This window comes from Xiphias gladius, chromosome 11, assembly GCF_016859285.1.
Source record: "Xiphias gladius isolate SHS-SW01 ecotype Sanya breed wild chromosome 11, ASM1685928v1, whole genome shotgun sequence".
Classification (NCBI taxonomy): domain Eukaryota; kingdom Metazoa; phylum Chordata; class Actinopteri; order Istiophoriformes; family Xiphiidae; genus Xiphias; species Xiphias gladius.
The window spans coordinates 14,000,692-14,014,036 of NC_053410.1; the positions used below are offsets into that span (position 1 = coordinate 14,000,692).

A 13,345-nucleotide genomic window follows, 5' to 3' on the forward strand; every position below is an offset into this window, starting at 1 on the left:
TGATTAAATTTAGATTTTAATGAGGATGGCTGTCTGCAACTGTGAACTGTCCTATAATTAGATTTTGAATGATCGTCGCCAAAGATTTGTACATTGTTATAGTTGCCTGTGCTGTTTTTCTTGTATTATAGGTTCCCTTGCAAATTTATACTTTGACTTACCATTTTTTCAATTTAACAAAGTTATACCATAGCTGAGTTTGTCCTGATAAAATAAATACCCAGCACGCAGGTTACGGACAGTTTAAAATGTGCTAAACAAAGAACAAAATGAATTCATAAAAAGTATCAAGTCCAGTTTCATTTCGGTTCCTTTTTCATCATTTTTAAAAAGACATTAAAACTCTGCAAAAGCAGGCCCGTGATTTTTTGTTGGTGCTGACCTACAATACAGTCGAAGAAAGTCTGGTCTCTTCTCAAACCACCAAAGGTTCGTCTCTTGTGATTTTCCACAAGAGAGCAGGAGTTCGCCTCCGAATAGCACGAGCAAAGAGTATAATAAATCACTACAGAGGTGATCCTGTGTGAGCAAGAATTCACTTTTTCTTCAGAGACCTGGAATTTCAGACCATGGTTTCCACACACACACACACACACAAAAAAAAAAAAAAAAGTGGAGTGGAGTGTATGGTTTCCTGTCGTTCTTGGAGAGATTCAGACAGACAGAGTCACGAAAGCAGCAGCAGTATGGGGCTGTACTGGGGAGTTACACAAGAGATTTTACTAATGGGTCATTTTAACTTCAGTTAATGCAACCATCTGTACTACCACTGACAGCAATTAAGCTTTAACTTCTTGTCACCACTAGGCCGTGTGTACGTGTGCATGTTTTTGCATGCAGCCCCGTCTGCCAAGCGAACCCGGAAGCTCCGCAGTATGAAAATGACAGGATTAAGAACTGAGGAGAGGAGCTTCCGAAACAGACAAACACAGCCAGAGCTACCACTTCAGTTCATCAGTGCACTGTGTCTGGTACGTATATATCAAGATGGAGAGGCGATTAGGCTCTTATGAACTCACAAAAACACAGTCACAACACACACATATAAGCTTCTCATGCAACAGCTGGAAGTCTCAGCTCGGTGCCAATAGATGGTGGAAGATCATGTGTTGATAAGGACACGCACACCCCCGTCCACATTTTAAAATTGGTTCAAGTTAATATTAACAGCTTTTTCTAACTCCTTGTCATTATTATTCTTTATCTACCTTTTATTTGGGGATAATCACGTTGTAATTTTTGTAACTACAGTTCCATTAAATTGGGGGCTGTAAGCGGGAAGTACAGTATAATGCTGCCATGGAGTCAGTTGGCTAATGTTAGCTATGGGCTACAGCTTGGGCCCCGTTTCTATTTTTCTATTTGCTTAAAATTTTGGCAAAGTGGCACCACAGAAAGTATGCTGAATGAGCCATTATCAGTTCCTGTTTGTAACGTTCATCCAAATTTACATGCAACTATCACTGGAGAACTTAAATAGAAAACTTAAGAACCTGGATGATTCTCAGGCAAATCTGGAGTTAGAAGAAGCAGGTTTTTCCCCAAGATTTCCAAAATGATGGACAATGGAGGTAATGATATCATCAGGAAGTGTAAGTTACACTGAATATAAAAATATGTGTATCTGTTCAGATTTGACTGAATTAAAACTCCAAGGAGGAATAAAATATTTTACGCAAATTTCAGATTTTAAAATACCTTAATTGCCTCCTTGAAATGTGTGTAACAGTTGCTGCTTCTCCCACCATTGACCCTGCTGATAAGCAGCCAAACTTCAGTAACTAACTTCTCCTTATATTAGATCCCTGGCATGCACCTATGTCTTTCACTTCAGGCAGTAACTTCGCATCATATCTCTCCTTTCACAACTCCCTTCAAATCTCCCTTTGAAAATCTCTGATTTAGAATATCATTCAATGCCTTATGTTCACCCATGTCACAGATAAGTATGTTAACCAGGTTTGTACTCCTGCCATTAATCCTAGCAGACTACGAAACGTCCAAATGCGATTTCACACAGTGTGACTTGAAAAAAAATAAACCAATTTGATGATGATGCCTTTGGATATCCATAAACCTCCTATGTGAACTCTCTAAACTGAAAAGCCACAAAAATGATAAACACTGTCAGTGGAAATCTCCATTTTATGCATTATGGCTGCACCTAATGATTATCTCTTTAGTAAAACACAGTTATAATAATATAAATGTCTTCATAGGAGAAGTTATGATCGCTGACAAATAATGTATAGGGTTGCAACTAATGGGCATTTTCATTATCGATTAATCTGCAGATTATTCTCTCGATTAATTGATCGATCATCTAGTCTATTAAAGGTCAGGAAGTTAGACAAAAAAGTTCATCCCAGTTCCTCAAAGTCCAAGGTGACGTCTCTACGTGTCTTGTTTTATCTGACCAGCAGTCCAAAACCCAAAGATGTGAAGTTGAATACAATATAAAACAGAGAAAAGCAGACAATTTTCTTGAGGGGATGAAAACAGCATTTTTTCGCATGAAAAATGCCTTTAGCGATTACTTGATTATCAAAATAGTTGCAGATTATTTTCTGTTGATCGTTTAATCGATTCATTGACTAATTGCTGCAGCTCTAATAATTTACATTAATAAACACTTGAATATGTCCTTTTTGCTCACGACTACAATTTAGTATGTTATAAACCATTTATTAAATGTTTATAAAAGCTTAAGAGTGTTATCCCTTGATCAAACTGTAGACAGGTGACAAAAGGAAAAAACACGAGAATAAATGAGTGAGGAAAAATATCGAATGCAGATTTTTCCAGACAGGGCTTGAGGAATCACTGAATGGATTGATGAGTGTAATAATGACAAATTAAATTCTGTGGCCTTCACAGTCACCATGTCTCAACCCAACCGAATATCAATGGGAGTCCTACATTAGACAGCTCTCTTCACCACCATCATCAAAACACAGCAGGAGGGAAAATCCCTTCCAAGAACCCTGTTCATCCCTCCAGTAGACTTTCAGCGACTTGAAAAGTCTAGGCCAAGGAGCACTGCAGCTCTTCGGGAGGCTGATGGTGGTTTCTCTTTGATCTGTCACTCATCAACCCTGATGACGTAGCTAAGTTAAATTAGTTTATTCAGTAGCAGGGTTAACTCAATACCACAATGCGGAAAAAATATGCACAGAAGGAAAGCTCACTCAAGGCTGATATTTCTGTCTTGAGCTGCTGATTCACACCCAAAGTGTGTTTATTTGTTGTGAAACACACAGGGAGTTACGTAGCACAGTCTCCCAGAGGGAAAAAAACATTTATATTTGGCGATTCAGGGCAAAATTTTCTGAACTGTAGGTAGAGGTCAAGATGGTGGAGGATAGGGATGCAGAAAGATAATTTTCAACAAATCTTCAACCCAAACCTGGACCTTTGGATTTTTAATAGCCTGTTATGATGCTATTGTATCTGCATTTGCTGTGCTGTGACTAGCTCTGCTACAAACACACTGGAAAGTGGATATCATTCATAAAAGCCTAGGATGTCATGTTTACATCCAGTCACCATTCAACTCTCATGTCTGAACACCTTCCTTCTGAAGCCATCAGTCTCGATTATTTTAAAAGTCAAGGGGATTTTGTGACTCGAATGTGAGAGCGGTAAAGTAATTTAATCCTTTTCAGTAACTGCATCTGTCTCATCAGCCATTGTGTGACCTCGCTGTGAGTTAGTGAGCTACGGCTGAAAAATACAGGTCACTTTGACGGGCAGAGAGCACTTGGAGTCATATTGTGTTTGTGTGTGTGTGTGGGTGTGTGTGTGACAAACATGGTCACACAGATGGTCTGTGTCATGTATTTGTGCACTGCATTTGCGGAGCTGTGGTTCCCTCAACTGTTTTTGCGGCAGTCCAATGGAAAAACCAACAGCATCCACATTTCGCTGCACCAGCCAGCTCGTTAATGGACGTCCATAGAATAATAGCTGCAGTACAACCCTCCACTCCGTTCTTAAATGGCATTGTGTTTCAAGCCGAAGGTCTTTGTTGGACCAAGAGTTTGCGCTAATGGGGCAAGACATGTGAACATTCAGTTTAGTGCTATAGCCTGAATATTTTTAGGATTTTCAGAGCTAAACTCAATCTGTCAGTCACGCAGTCAGGCAATTTCCAGTTTTGTGTGTGTGTGTGTGTGTGTGTGTGTGTGTGTGTGTGTCTCCGTCCTCCAGGCCGGCTGCCAGTCAAAGAGCTCGCTGCAACAATATTAGAAACTACAAATCCAGCAGCACTCCAACCAATCACAGGCCTCCTGTGGTTCCAATTTGACACTGACCTGTTGCCATGGCAGCAGCTCCAGGGGTCAGTTTAAGCCGTCAGGGGGACAATAGCTTCAGATAAATGGAAGCACTTCTGACTGGTTATATGAAAAACTGTCAAACTAGGAGTGAGGAAGGGTTTTAAGTAAACCCCAGCCATTCATAAATCCTTAGTTTATGTTAGGTCCTTTCTAAGTTCTGCATAACTACCAGCTAGTTTCAAACTATTGATTTACTAAATTGAGTTGCACAATCAAAACTTAGGAAATGTCTCAGCAAGTAAAGACTTCAGTCACGTGTAAATCTGCTGCTATGAAACATCTGTGGTATGGTCCTTTTGTAAATGCAGGTATTTGTTTTATTTATGTCTCCATGGACGGAGAAACGACGTGTCAGAGTTGGCAGTATTCATACAGTTCAGAATGAGTGGGAAATATTCCATTAAGCTACTTTAACTGGCGTTATTTACTCAGTCAATTTTACATCAAGTTTCAGGTCTTCGGGAATTTTGGTGATATGATCATACCGTGTTAAGAAAATTCTGTTGTACAAATTAATGATTTTAAGCAAATAATTAAAAACTAACAATGACTTACTGACGGTTTGGTTTTACATGTAATGCAACAGGAGGCTCTCTATGGAGACAAGGCCATCAAAATATTAGCACAGTATAGCTCCTGTCATCCCACTGAAGTCCATTTATTTTAAAGACAGACAATTCCGCCCGTCTCTCAGCTCTCTCCCTCTCTGCTCGTGCACCAGGTAAAATCATGGTCCTGTCACGACTATGTTCTGCTTAGCTGAGCTCTGCTGTTATTCAGTTTGCCAAGAGGCCCCTCTGTGTCCCTGCTGTCAGATCAGAGCTGAGATATGGCCGAGAGCCCTGTTCTTCGGTTCTGATGCGCAACCAGGCAGAAAAACTAGGCTGTGTACCAATCAATCAATCAATCAATCAATCTTAACGTTACTGTAGTACAGCTATAGTCTATATTTAAAGTGTTATTTTCTCTGAGGATTGGTGGGTTACGAAATAGACCTACAGCACATATCAGAAAATTCACATACATTGTGTAACCTCATCAAAAAGGAAGAGAGTTTTCTCTTCCACTTAATCTGTCATTTTCATATTGATATTACAGCTTTAGAGAGTCTAATTTGGAAGACAAGACTATAAAAATAAAAAAGCTACAGATGTTCCTGTATGTTGGAGTGGTGCCTCTGCTGAGAGGTACGAGTCAGGGGAGAGAAGGGCGGCATTAATTTCATCATGGCACAGATGCTGTAGCTGTGTTGGCAGCAATGAGTGGACTTAATGCCCCGTCAGAACTCACACACACCCAGATTAACAGAGCGTCAGTATAAAACCTGATGGACTCCTCTGATACAGCCTGTTACAGCTCACTTCCTCTTTCTCTCTCTCACGCACGCACGCACGCACACACACACACAAAAACACATCAAATTTGGCTCTGCAGTTCTTCGTAACTTTTGGATAAACGGTTAAACAAATTCAACTGTCAAACTTGAACTGTTACATCATTTTAACCGTCATTGACACTGTATACACTGTATAATTTCACAAGACAAACAACCCCAGGCATGTCCTGCACTGATCTTGGAGGCTGGTGATTACATCAACACTTTTTCACAATGTACTGTGAATAAATCATCATTTTTTTTAGCTTATTGTCATTTCAAATGTAGCTGCGTCATCCATCAGCATCAGTGCAGTCTGACCATAACTTCTGCCTCTTAAATGTCCCCATGCCTAATTACCCTATATGCCAGATTATTTTAATGTATGCATGATATTGAAATTCACTACACTCATAATGCCTCTGTTAGCTGTCGTCTTTGATTATATGCTAATGAGTCCCAGTTTGGATGTGATTAATTGTTTGTTTGGTGAAATGAGCTTTGAATTGACCTCTGGGATGTACAGAATTGTTGCTTGGGAAAACTGAAGAGTTGATTCTTTTCACACACACACACACACACACACACACACACACACACCTAACACATTTCTCTGGGATTTACCAAAACGACCTTCAATTTTTACACACACACACACACACACACACACACACACACACACACACACACACACACACACACACACACACACACACACACACACACACACACACACACACACACACACTTACTTAGCTTTCAAGGAGGTGTGAAGAACGTGCCAGAGCAAAAACAGACGAAGAGACAAAAGGAATAAGAAAGATATACATATGAACACACACGTCAACACCCTATGACACTTGCTCTCCTGTAAAACGGATTATAGAGAGAAAGGGGGATGTGTTAATTTACAGTAAATGTCTCATTTTCACTACCGCTACCAGAATAGGTTCTGCCCTATTCTGGACGAAAAGCAGCTTCATTCATTCTGTTTCAAGTCTGAATCACAAGAAATGAATCTCTCACCTTTGTTGCAAAATTCAACATGTTATAAGAGAAATGCCTTTTTCTTAGTATTTTAACAACGGAATTCTACTTTACCTTCTCGGAAAGCATGTGTCCGTGAAACCATTCCAAACCAAGCCACTTTTAGAATAACGCGAGTAATATGATTCTGGTTTGTAATATCACCTCACTAAGACTTCGACTGGAGCCCCAAAATTATGTGATGTCTCTTTGTGTGTTAACAACTGAAAAGTATGTTTCTTTATACTCCACAGTTTCATCTTGTTGGCGGGAATTAAAATTTCAAAGAATTCAGACTTTGAGACAGCTTTTTACGTATAAAGCATTTTGAAGACTTTTTGATGGTCCCTCCCACTCTTACAAGTATAGTTTAACGAAAGTTAGTTTTAGTTTTGTGATATTAGTATTAATCTTCTCATCTAACTCTTGAGGGCAAGTAGGCCTTTTTCCCAAAATATCGAAATATTCCTTTAACATCTGGATCCAAGACCCCATTAAAATGCTATTTACTTGTGACTTGCATCTTGAAGTGCATTTATTAGGAGAACACATTACTGTGCAAATAGAAAGTCCAATTCAAACTTAAATAGGAAAAAATGAAATTTCACCACGGTGATGACTATCTTGTGAATCTCGTTTCAGGTTGGCAAAGTCACCCAGAATCACTTAAGTTCAAACACACTCTTATCGGATCTTTTACCTCTCCTCACTCAGTCCTTGCATCTTTTTCCACCAAAGCTTCACTGGTTGAAATGGCAAACATTGCCAGCAGCAGATTATACCTGCTGTACCCGGTAGATAATTCACATTAAATCCCTAAGTACCTTACCCAAAGGACAAACTGAAAATGTTCTTACTGGCTACCGTTGTCAACAGTAGGTAGCCACTCTGCACTGCTGTGTTTCTGCCTTCCCATCCAGCAAGAAGTATTAAAGATGTTGAATGTAATAGTAGTGTTTGTATTTTTGTTATTTAGAACTTGAAGTAGAAGTTGAACCTAGTTAGATTTGATAAAGGATTTCAAAGGATTCAGCATTAGTAAAATGTCAGACCTATCCCTAACCATTACAGATAAATATTCAAACAAAATGTTACTGACAGAGGACTTTACAGTAGTAAAGGTATAATGCAGCCAGCCAAGCTGCAAGTCAGAAAGGAAGAGTAGCGCTCTCTCTGTATGGGATTTGTCTGGGAATTAAATCATCCTTTTCTGTCCAGAAGGAAAAAAATTTTCTCTCTCTGATAACCTCACAAGCTGCCATGACAAGGCAAAAAAAAGTAAATAACTGTACAAGGGAAAAATAACATATCAATGCCTGACTTAAGGGGAACTTGATAAGAGTTTTGAATTGTTTGAATTATTTGATGTGTGATGGGAAGATATGAGAAAGAAAGAGAAAACAAAAAGTAAATACAGTAATGATTTTGCTGGAAGAGGAGAATACATATCTCAAGAGCAAAAGCAGGGAGAAAACTGCAAACACATCAAAACTCCAGAATGTGGACATAGGAACTGAAAATGTTAAACAGGGCAGTCAGTTACATTGTAGATAAACTCCAAAAAAACACACTCACACTGACCCTGCAGCTTTTGTAACTTCTCTGCTTCAGCAGATACTGTGAAGGGGAAGTAGAACACGGAATAGAGGAATCCAGAGCTTCCAGTTTTATTTCATGCAGGCATAAATAAAGAGACCTGATTTTCAAAAGATTTTCTTTTTTGCACATGTCCAAATCATAGTTATGTCTTATCACAAAGCAAAAAACAAAAAAATTTAAAAACAAGTATGAGGCTGTAGTTGTGGTAGCAATTTGAGGCAGAGCACCAGTATCAAGCTTGATAAATTGTTTGCACCAATACACACAAGTACAGATACAGATGCAAACTTGAAACCGCAAGTACAGATCCACATTTAGATTTTGGGAATTTAGCCAAAGCTGAAATCCAGATTGAGTTACACTGAGTAAACAGGTGCAGTGTCTAGATGTCACTGAACAAACTTTTTATATAATTTAAAAAAAAAAAAAAAAAAAAACTATAAGGCTTCTGTACACTTCTCTGGAACAAGAAAGTTACATCAAAATAAAAGCCATCGGCTTTCATTGCTGACATATTCTCAGCACTACGGAGCCTTTTCTCCACTGATTGGGCTGTGTGCTTAATGTCAAGTTGGCCACTGGTGATGAAGTTGTTGAGGAAAGATCAGAGGAAACCCTCACTTAATCTTAAACGAGGCACTGCAAAAACTGAAAAACGTAACAGCAGGCAAAGTCTGACACTACTGGACTGTTGTGACTTCATTGTTTGAAAATACAGACATGGTGTTAAACATACCGTTTCCAGTGCGCTGGCTCTGTTTTGAAAATACCTCATTGAGATTTTCAGACAGAACAGGGACGAGCCAATCAACTGCCTATTATTTTCTCTATTAATCAATTAATTTTTTGGTCTATAAAGCACCAAAAAACAGTGACAAATTACAATTTTGTAGAGCTATTGTATTTACTATAATGTAAGACAAGGACAGCAAATGTTGGGCATCAAGTTGTAGGAGTTGTAATCAGATAAGTGGTTGTCAACAGTAGCTCCTTCCGCGGGCACCCATAAGTGGAGGCCAGTGCATAAACAGATACTGATTGAAAATACAGTAAAACAAAGTTGTAATAATAGATTGTAAGTTGCAATAAATATGTCTTCATAGGAGGACATAACATTACCGTGTGTCAGAAACCATTCATTAAATGTTTGTACACTGCTTATGAATGCAAAATCAGTGTTACGGTTTTTTCTTTTATACAGATCTCTCTTGAAAAAGACTCCATAATCGCAATGAGTAAACTACCTGTTTAAATAAAGGATTCAATAAAAATAAAATATTTGGTGTAATATAAATGACCAGCATAGCCACCGCAATGACTGGTTCCATGAATTCTCGCTAAATTCTGATAGCCTTGCAATAATTTTATGACTTGTTTCCTTAATTGTCATGTGCTTTTTTTTATTTTAAAACCAATGTTTGCTTGTGCAGCTGGATTGCTTCAATCTGGTAAGTCCAACGGGCCCGTCTGCCCATATGAACTAGCCAAGAATAAGTTAGATTTTACGTGCAATTAACATTTATTGTTCTATAACACAATTTCTTCATGGATAAGCAATTCAAGTCTGCACTGCGGAGGCCATGCCATGAATGACAGGAGAGATTCCTAATTTATGTGGAAAGATCAATCATGCAAACAGTTTCGACATTTTCTTGTACCTGCTGCTGTATGAGGTAATCATGCCTCAAGGAATTTTCACCACTGCTTTCCCATAATCAGCACTGTTGACCTCAGTTCCACCAAAAATTACCAAACAATGACCGTTCAAAACAGGATGTGGCCTGCATTTCTCCAGGCATTACAGCCGTTTATTGTATTCAGGGTGGACAGTGTTAATGCTACTGACAACACAGACAATGTTACCTACTGCTACTGACAGGGAACTGAACTGTGTGTTCTGTGTATTACTGACACTAACTTTCAGAGTCAAGAAAAAGAGGCCACTTCAGCGCAAGAATGAGGAATTGAAAAACTAACTCCCCACCAGAACAGAAACTGAAAGCATTTACACTCTTGCGCCTGTCCCGACACTACCAGTAAACACAGGCCTGTTACTGGCAAGTTTGTGCTTCTCAACTAAATGACAAATTTGCCCATCGGGCTATTGCTTATCTTCCTTCTGCCTCGCAGGATAACCTGACTCTATGATTTGCGGACCAGCAGGCAGTAAGAGCCCACCACCATGCTCCGTGTGTGTGTGTGCGTGTGTGCCTGCGCAATCACACACCTGTGTGGTCAGGAAACAACACTCTGAGAAACAGCTTGAGAGGTTGCGTGTCGGGCTGATGGTTGACTCAGTGTCCGGCAGCAGCCAAAAGCAGCCAAATGACTGTGTGGCAGTGTGGTGGACAGTTGGAGAGCTGGCCTCCAGCAGTCATTTACACAGCAGTTAACTGGCAAATAGACTCTCCAACATAACAGACAACTGCACACACTAAATCTGATTCAAGAAAACTTAATATTGCAACTGGTGGAAAGAGAATCTGTCTTAATCTTAGGTCAGTTCAACCATATTACTCAAAAACATATGACATTTTCTCATTTATGTCTGGTGGTATTGAGCCAGTTTTGTAAGGGACTATTTGTCTGTTAGAAGTTTCAGTGGATCCTCATTGCCTAGGGGCTTAAAAGCAGATCATGTAATAGCAATGTTCTGGCTTCAAGTCCAGCCGGGGACCTCTGTTCCATGTTATCCACCCCCTCATTTCCTGTCAACTCTCTATTCTTCTCTATCAAATTAAAAAGGAAAATAAATCCTAAAAAAAGTCGAGTTCTGTGGAATATCCTGAGTCAGTAGTTGCAAGTTGCCTCTGGGTGTTTTTCAATGCTTTGAGCACCAAACCACCACTTTAAAAAAAAAAAAGGGCATTCATTTTTATTAATGATTGATCTACTGTTGATTTTATTGATAAACTGATTTATTGTTTGGTCTATGAAAATGTTAGAAAATAGTTAAATCATTTCCCAGATACTTGGTTGACAGATTTAAATTGCTTGTTTTATCCAAACAAGATATTCAGTTCACTATCATAGCCTATATGACAAAGCATCAAATCATCACATTTGATCAGCTGGAACCAGAGAATCTTGAACAAAATACTGAGAAAAATTAAGTGGTTATCAAAATAGTTACTGTCACGTCCTCCAAAATATTTTTTTGTAAGTTGACTCATATTAATCAAATGATTGTTTCAGCTCCACTTCCATTGTATTTGTATTTTGTAACTCTGCAAATGAAAGAAAAACCCTCTGCATGGCTTTTTCAGTGTCTGCAGAGATCAGACGCTGATGATGTGGATAATGAAACATGGTGCATATATGGAAAGTGGGTTGTTCATCACACAACCTTTGGTACATCAAGACATGTCTTGATTTAGATCCTCGCCCTCCTCCTTTTCCATCACAGCACTCATATCCAAGGTAACGGAGTAAATGAAGATGTCAGGTTGGTTTGACAAAGAGACCCAGCATGCTCCACATGCACTCCTGTGTAATTGGGATAATCAGACTTCATGGCTCCAAATAACCCACCCTTGAGTCTGTGCATCCTGACAAAACTAAGCACACATCTGTAGGGACACATTATGCTAAAGGCTGTCAAGAAAACGCCAGTTATTCAATCCTACCCATAACTACAGCTGTTCACCTGTGACCATCCACACCAGTTTCAACAGCTGGACACACACAGCAACTTGTATTCATTCAACTGAATTAATATTTGCCAAACAAACTCATTTACTGCTTAAAAAAAACTTATTCAAGCCTACTACCTCACATAATGACTACACAGCCAATTTGTATAAGCAATAGCAGGATGAATTAGTTATTGAAATCACTTAATAATAGCAACACACTCAGGATTGAATCAAAAAGATCAAAGAATCATGGATTATTCTCAAGCACAGCAGGGATTTACTGTAGAGCTAAAATTATTTTTGCTACTGTAACAGGTGAATGTCTGACACTGATGCATTATTTGATGAGATGAAAGTCATAAATGCAATTAAGTAAAAATTACAAGCTGCAAACTTCCTCTGACAATGCAAACACCGGCAGCAAGAAACAATGAATGGGGAAGAATAGGCAAGAGAAAAGATATCAGTAATAAAAATTAATTCATATTCAAAATGAAATGACAGTGGGCACCCATTCTGCTGTTGGGAATTATCTTATTGGTTTGCTGAAATCCAAATTAAAAGCTGTTGATATCTGAGCTGTTTACAAACACAAAGCAGATTAATAATGATCCAAAAGAAAAAGGTGAAAAAAAAAAAAAAAGCACTTCCCACAAATCGCATGACAATTGGTGTTTAAAATGCATAACATCTAAGCTCTTTTCTTTGTCTGCCCAGCCACAGTGGTTGCTTCTGCTCAATTACCCAGTTTTTTCCCCCAGTTACTCCAAACAAAACACTGCTGCTGATCCTGCATGGTTAAAAGCAAATATAGAAACTTTTGTGAGATGCCTTAAAGATGAATCACTACTGCATAATATCAGTGAGACAGCCAAAATATATATTATATATATATATATATATATATATATATATATATATATATATATATATATATATATATATATATATACACACACACACACACACACACACACACACACACACACACACTTATACAGAAAGGTCATAGATGATCAGTTTAGCATATTATACTTATTTAGATTTACAAATACTTTTTTCTTTACTCCAAGACAGCCATTAGTCTCTGAAACTCAACTTGCAAAGACTAGAAACTTGTTTGCACTGGATGATAAATTACCTTGAACATTACGGTTAAATTAACCAGATAAGAGTATAAAATGTATTGTTTTGGATTCTAATGGGATTGGAGGCAAGAAGGAGCTTCTGATAATATACTATTTTGATAAGATACTATTCAACGATAAGGATGATTCTTATTTGCTCAAAAATCTTGCAGTAGTTAACGTGGACATGGCATTTGTCAGGCTGTCACCGCCACATGAACGCACCAGAAGACATAAACCCCTTTT

General features: G+C 38.5%; 1 protein-coding gene across 4 annotated transcripts in view; it reads right to left on the bottom strand.

Moving 5' to 3' along the window:
* The window catches only part of march8 (membrane-associated ring finger (C3HC4) 8), an 82,132-nt gene that overhangs the window by 62,148 nt on the left and 6,639 nt on the right, over positions 1-13,345 (bottom strand). The window lies entirely within an intron of this gene.